The sequence below is a fragment of the Oncorhynchus tshawytscha genome, unplaced genomic scaffold (genome assembly GCF_018296145.1).
Source record: "Oncorhynchus tshawytscha isolate Ot180627B unplaced genomic scaffold, Otsh_v2.0 Un_contig_4109_pilon_pilon, whole genome shotgun sequence".
In the NCBI taxonomy this organism is placed as follows: Eukaryota; Metazoa; Chordata; class Actinopteri; order Salmoniformes; family Salmonidae; genus Oncorhynchus; species Oncorhynchus tshawytscha.
The window spans coordinates 72,755-80,000 of NW_024609415.1; positions in this window are offsets into that span (position 1 = coordinate 72,755).

Sequence of the window (7,246 nt, forward strand, 5' to 3'; positions counted from 1 at the left end):
AGGCCCTAGAGGCGAAAATAATTACAATTTAGCATTAATACTGGAGTGATGCAGTTGAAGTCGGAAGTTTACATACACCTTAGCCAAATACATTTAAACTCAGTTTTTCACAATTCCTGACATTTAATCCTATTAAAAAATTCCCTGTTTTAGGTCAGTTAGGATCACCACTTTATTTTAAGAATGTGAAATGTCAGAATAATAGTAGAGAGAATGATTTATTTAATCTTTTATTTCTTTCATCACATTCCCAGTGGGTCAGAAGTTTACATACACTCAATTAGTATTTGGTAGCATTGCCTTTAAATTGTTTAACTTGGGTCAAACGTTTCGGGTAGCCTTCCACAAACTTCCCACAATAAGTTGGGTGAATTTTGGCCCATTCCTCCTGACAGAGCTGGTGTAACTGAGTCAGGTTTGAAGGCCTCCTTGCTCACACACGCTTTTTCAGTTCTGCCCACAAATCTTCGATTGGAATTGAGGTCAGGGCTTTGTGATGACCATTCCAATACCTTGACTTTGTTGTCATTAAGCCATTTTGCCACAAATCTGGAAGTATGCTTGTCGTGGAAATTTCCTGTATTTACCAAATCGTGAGTGCAAACCACACACAAGTCAGAGTTAGTTATCACAAAGTCCATCTTTAATTTTATGAGCTCCATCACAACCCTGTGACTCTCAGATAATTTCAGTGTCTATAAATGAATTCTCTGAGAGTCCCTTACACATTGTAACTGAGATCCTTTATAGCAAAGACACACATAGCCAGACAGCATTAGGCATAATTTATTGTTCAGCTTTGTCTCCTAAACTATGCTCTTTTCTCAAACTCAGAACCCAGCAAATCCTCCATATCAACAGCCATATATCAAATCCATCCTATCTTGACAAGATCACAGAGACACACTGGCACACAGACATTGTGGAGCCAAGAGATACACGCTTGACCTCTCCCTCTCTCCGGCCCAAGCAACTTAGTTTTGACAGAGACCAGATACTGCAACCCCGCCACAGTATTACAAACACATTCTGATGAGAAGTAACTTACAAACATATGATGAATATAAAACATCTTACCTATGTTACCACCTAATTCTGATTATTCCCCAACATGCTTGGGGTCATTGTCCATTTGGAAGACCCATTTGCGACCAAGCTTTAAATTCCTGACTGATGTCTTGAGATGTTGCTTCAATATATCCACATCATTTTCCTGCCTCATGATGCCATCTATTTTGTGAAGTGCACCAGTCCCTCCTGCAGCAAAGCACCCCCACAACATGATGCTGCCACCCCCGTGCTTCACGGTTGGGATGGTGTTCTTCGGCTTGCAAGCATTCCCCTTTTTCCTCCAAACATAACGATGGTCCTTATGGCCAAACAGTTCTATTTTTGTTTCTTCAGACCAGAGGACATTTCTCCAAAAAGTACAATCTTTGTCCCCATGTGCAGTTGCAAACCGTAGTCTGGCTTTTTTATGGCGGTTTTGGAGCAGTGGCTTCTTCCTTGATGAGCGGCCTTTCAAGTTATGTCGATATAGGACCCATTTTAATGTGGATATAGATACTTTTGTACCGGTTTCCTCCAGCATCTTCACAAGGTCCTTTGCTGTTGTTCTGGAATTGATTTGCACTTTTCGCACCAAAGTACATTCATCTCTAGGAGACAGAACGCATCTCCTTCCTGAGAGGTATGACGGCTGAGTGGTCCCATGGTGTTTATACTTGCGTACTATTGTTTGTACAGATGAACGTGGTACCTTTAGGTGTTTGGATATTGCTCCCAATGATGAACCAGACTTGTGGAGGTCTACAATTTGTTTTCTGAGGTCTTAACTGATTTCTTTTGAGTTTCCCATGATGTCAAGCAAAGAGGCACTGAGTTTGAAGGCAGGCCATGCAATACATCCACAAGTCCACCTCTAATTGACTCAGAAGCTTCTAAAGCCATGACATAATTTTCTGGAATTTTCCAAGCTGTTTAAAAGGCACAGTCAACTTAGTGTATGTAAACTTCTGACACACTGGAATTGTGATACAGTGAATTCTAAGTGAAATAATCTGTCTGTAAACAATTGTTGGAAAAAGTACCTGTGTCATGCACAAAGTAGATGTCCTAACTGACTTGCCAAAACTATAGTTTGTTAACAAGAAATTTGTGGAGTGGTTGAAAAACGAGTTTTAATGACTCCAGCCTATGTGTATGTAAACTTCAGACTTCAACTGTAGATGTGCAGATGATGATGTGCAAGTAGAGATACTAGGGTTCAAAAGAGCAAGAGGGTAAGTAATAATATGGGGATGAGGTAGTCGGGTGTGCTATTTACAGATGGGCTGTGTACAGGTACAGTGATCGGTAAGCTGCTCAGACAGCTGATGCTTAAAGTTAGAGGGAGATATAAGACTCCAGCTTCAGAGGTTTTTGCAATTCATTCCAGTCTTTGGCAGCAGAGAACTGGAAGGAAAGGCGGCCAAAGGAAGTGTTGGCTTTGGGGATGACCAGTGAGATATACCTGCTGGAGCGCGTGCTACAGGTGGGTGTTGCTATGGTGATCAGTGAACTGAGATAAGGTGGGGCTTTACCTAGCAAAGACTTATAGATGACCTGGAGCCAGTGGGTTTGGCGACGGATATGTATTGAGGTCCAGCCAACGAGGGCATACAGGTCGCAGTGGTGGGTAGTATATGGGGCTTTGGTGATAAAACGGATGGCACTGTGATAGACTACTTCCAGTTTGCTGAGTATGTTGGGGAATATTTTGTAAATGACATCGCCAAAGTCAAGGATCGGTAGGATAGTCAGTTTTACAAGGGTATGTTTGGCAGCATGAGTGAAGGATGCTTTGTCTCTAATTCTCTCTTTCTTTCTCTCTCTCGGAGGACCTGAGCCCTAGGACCATGCCCCAGGACTACCTGACATGATGACTCCTTGCTGTCCCCAGTCCACCTGACCGTGCTGCTGCTCCAGTTTCAACTGTTCTGCCTTATTATTATACGACCATGCTGGTCATTTATGAACATTTGAACATCTTGGCCATGTTCTGTTATAATCTCCACCCGGCACAGCCAGAAGAGGACTGGCCACCCCACATAGCCTGGTTCCTCTCTAGGTTTCTTCCTAGGTTTTGGCCTTTCCAGGGAGTTTTCCTAGCCACCGTGCTTCTACACCTGCATTGCTTGCTGTTTGGGGTTTTAGGCTGGGTTTCTGTACAGCACTTTGAGATATCAGCTGATGTACGAAGGGCTATATAAATAAATTTGATTTGATTTGATTTGTTGCGAAATAGGAAGCCGATTCTAGATTTAATTTTGGATTGGAGATGCTTAATATGAGTCTGGAAGGAGAGTTTACAGTCTAACCAGACACCTAGGTATTTGTAGTTGCCCACATATTCTAGGTCAGAACCATCCATATGCTTGTCAGGCGGGAGGGTGCGGACAGCAATCGGTTGAAGAGCATGCACTTAGTTTTACTAGCATTTAAAAGCAGTTGGAGGCCACGGAAGGAGTGTTGTATGGCGTTGAAACTCGTTTGGAGGTTTGTTAGCACAGTGTCCAAAGAAGGGCCAGAAGTATACAGAATGGTGTCGTCTGCGTAGAGGTGGATCAAAGAATCACCAGCAGCGAGAGCGACATCATTGATAAATACAGAGAAAAGAGTCGGCCCAAGAACTGAACCCTGTGGCACCCCATAGAGACTGCCAGAGGTCCGGACAACAGGCCCTCCAATTTGACACACTGAACTCTATCTGAGAAGTAGTTGGTGAACCAGGCGAGGCAGTCATTTGAGAAGCCAAAGCTATTGAGTCTGCCGATAAGAATGCGGTGATTGACAGAGTCGAAAGCCTTGGCCAGGTCGATGAAGACGGCTGCACAGTACTGTCTTTTATCGATGGAGGTTATGATATTGTTTAGGACCTTGAGCGTGGCTGAGGTGCACCCATGACCAGCTCTGAAACCAGATTGCATAGTGGCAAGGTACGGTGGGATTCGAAATGGTCAGTGATCTGACTTTACTTTAACAGGATGGATATGGGTCTATAACAGTTTGGGTCTAGAAGGACTTTATAAAAGGTCAGGGCAGGATGGATGTAACAGTTTGGGTCTGGGTCTATAACAGTTTGGGTCTAGAATGTCTCCCCCTTTGAAGAGGGGGATGACCGTGGCAGCGTTCAATCTTTAGGGATCTCAGACAATACAAAAGAGAGGTTGAACAGGCTAGTAATTTTGCAGTTCTGTCTGGATTTGGGTGAAGGAGAAGCGGGTGGAGGTGGCGGGGTTGGGCAAGTTGCTGCAGGGGGTGCTGAGATGTTGGCCAGGGTAGGGGTAGCCAGGTGGAAAGCATGCCCTCATCACCAGCCATGGAAAAATGCTTATTGAAATGATCGATTATCATAGATTTATCGGTGGTGACAGTTTGTCCTATCCTCAGTGCAGTGGGAAGCTGGGAGGAGTTGCTCTTATTCTCCATGGACTTTATAGTGTCCCAAAACTTTTTGGAATTAGTGCTACAGGAAGCAAATTTCTGTTTGAAAAAGCTAGCCTTTGCTTTCCTAACTGACTAAGTATATTGGTTCCTGACTTCCCTGAAAAGTTGCATATCGCGGGGGCTATTCGATGCTGATGCAGAACGCCACAGGATGGGCTATATCTGTTCTTAGTTCATTTTTTTTTGAACGGGCATGCTAATTTAAGATGGAGAGGAAAGTACTCTTGAAGAGCAACCAGGCATCCTCTACTGACAGGATGAGGTCAATATCCTTCCAGGATACCCGGGCCAGGTCAATTAGAAAGGCCTGCTAGCTGAAGTGTTTTAGGGAGCGTTTGACAGTGATGTGGGGTGGTCATTTGACCATGGACCCAGTACGCACGCAGGCAATGAGAAAGTGATCGCTGAGATCCTGGTTGAAGACAGCAGAGGTGTATTTAGAGGCCAGGTATGGGGAGAGAGAGAGATTTATCAAATTGGCTTTTTACCAAATTAGCATACAACAGACCACATATTCACCCTGCACACCATAATTGACAAACAAAACAACCAAAACAAAGGCAAAGTCTTCTCATGCTGTCAAAAACTCTTTTGACATGAGTGTCTGCTACACAAATTGATGGAAAGTGGTGTTGGGGGAAAAACATACATTATAAAATCCATGTATACAAACAGCAAGTGTGCGGTTAAAATTGGCAAAAAAACACACTTCTTTCCACAGGGCCGTGTGGTGGGATAGGGATGCAGCTTAAGCCCCACCCTCTTCAACATATATATCAATTAATTGGCGAGGGCACTAGAACAGTCTGCAGCACCCAGGCCTCACCCTACTAGAATCTGAAGTTAAATGTCTACTGTTTGCTGATGATCTGGTGCTTCTGTCCCCAACCAAGGAGGGCCCACAGCAGCACCTAGATCTTCTGCACAAATTCTGCCAGACCTGGACCCTGACAGTAAATCTCAGTAAGACAAAAATACAGGTGTTTCCCAAAAGGTCCAGTTGCCAGAACCACAAATTCCATCTAGACACCGTTGCCGTAGAGCACACAAAAAACTATACATTCCTCGGCATAAACATCAGCACCACAGGTAACTTCCACAAAGCCTTGAACGATCTGAGAGACAAGGCAAGAAGAGCCTTCTATGCCATCAAAAGGAACATAAGATTTAACATACCAATTAGGATCTGGCTAAAAATACTTGAATGAGTTATAGAACCTATCGCCCTACAGAGATGAGCCTGGAGAAGAGTCCCCTAAGCAAGCTGGTCCTGGAGCTCTGTTCACTAACACAAACAGACCCCCAGAACAGCAACACAATTACACCCAACTAAATCATGAGAAAACAAAAACTTGACACATTGGAAAGAATTAACAAAAAAACAGAGTAACCTAGAATGCTATTTGGCTCTAAACAGAGAGTACACAGTGGCAGAATACCTGACCAAGCTTTGACTATGTATAGATTCAGTGACCATTTGCTACTGAGAAAGGTCGCTGTAGGCAGACCTGGCTCTCAAGAGAAGACAGGCTATGTGCACACTGCCCACAAAAATGAAGTGGAAACTGAGCTGCACTTCTTAACCTCCTGCCAAATGTATGACCATATTAGAGACACATATTTCCCTCCGATTACACAGATCCACAAAGAATTTGAAAATAAATACAATTTTGATAAACTATTGTGGTAAACCGTGGGGTGTTGGGTTGAGCGTGCAGAGATTAACACAGAGACAGGGAGGTTCAAGTCAGAAAATGCGACTTTACTAGGCAATAAAATAAACATAACAACGACATCACGTAGGTTTGGCTCGGTCATGCTTCTCAGCTTCTGCTCTGTGTTGGTGTCTCTCTGTTCTTTCTCACGGTGTGCCACAGTGCTCCTTTTTTGTGGCCTCCACGGCTGGTTGGTACTTTCCCTTAATTACCTGTACTTGGAGCCATCCGTGTCGGGGTGCCCAGCCTCTCCCCAGCAGAGGGAGCCATCCGTGTCGGGGTGCCCAGCCTCTGTACTCCCGATAGAGGGAGCCATCCGTGTCGGGGTGCCCAGCCTCTGTACTCCCGGCAGAGGGAGCCATCCGTGTCGGGGTGCCCAGCCTCTTCCCAGCAGAGGGAGCCATCCGTGTCGGGGTGCCCAGCCTCGGTACTCCCGGCAGAGGGAGCCATCCGTGTCGGGGTGCCCAGCCTCACCCCGGCAGAGGGAGCCATCCGTGTCGCGGTGCCCAGCCTCTCCCCAGCAGAGGGAGCCATCCGTGTCGGGGTGCCCAGCCTCTGTACTCCCGGCAGAGGGAGCCATCCGTGTCGGGGTGCCCAGCCTCTCCCCAGCAGAGGGAGCCATCCGTGTCGGGGTGCCCAGCCTCTGTACTCCCGGCAGAGGGAGCCATCCGTGTCGGGGTGCCCAGCCTCTGTACTCCCGGCAGAGGGAGCCATCCGTGTCGGGGTGCCCAGCCTCACCCCGGCAGAGGGAGCCATCCGTGTCGCGGTGCCCAGCCTCTCCCCAGCAGAGGGAGCCATCCGTGTCGGGGTGCCCAGCCTCTGTCTCCCAGCAGAGGGAGCCATCCGTGTCGGGGTGCCCAGCCTCTCCCCGGCAGAGGGAGCCATCCGTGTTGGGGTGCCCAGCCTCTGTACTCCCGGCAGAGGGAGCCATCCGTGTCGGGGTGCCCAGCCTCTGTACTCCCGGCAGAGGGAGCCATCCGTGTCGGGGTGCCCAGCCTCTCCCCAGCAGAGGGAGCCATCCGTGTCGGGGTGCCCAGCCTCTC